Source organism: Sinocyclocheilus grahami, unplaced genomic scaffold (assembly GCF_001515645.1).
Source record: "Sinocyclocheilus grahami isolate Dianchi unplaced genomic scaffold, SAMN03320097.WGS_v1.1 scaffold230.1, whole genome shotgun sequence".
Classification (NCBI taxonomy): domain Eukaryota; kingdom Metazoa; phylum Chordata; class Actinopteri; order Cypriniformes; family Cyprinidae; genus Sinocyclocheilus; species Sinocyclocheilus grahami.
This window is the reverse complement of record NW_015505409.1, coordinates 1804103-1804355: the sequence shown is the minus strand read 5'-3', so window position 1 is coordinate 1804355 and position 253 is coordinate 1804103.

Below are 253 nucleotides of genomic sequence, written 5' to 3'. Positions count from 1 at the left end.
CTTGTAACGCACATGATATCAGTCACAGCATATAATGACTACTAAAAATTACAAATTATATATAATTTTCTTTCAAATAAAAGGAAAATTGAAAGTGAGTTGAATCCAAGCAGCTCTAAAAGATTTTACAATAGGCCTAGTTCTGCATCCTGAAGGCGCTACGTGCGGTGTTGCGGTGTTGCTTTGACCATTTAAACATGCTAATTACACAAACAAAATGTTTAGCGTACTGTCTCTGGAAATTGATTGATCA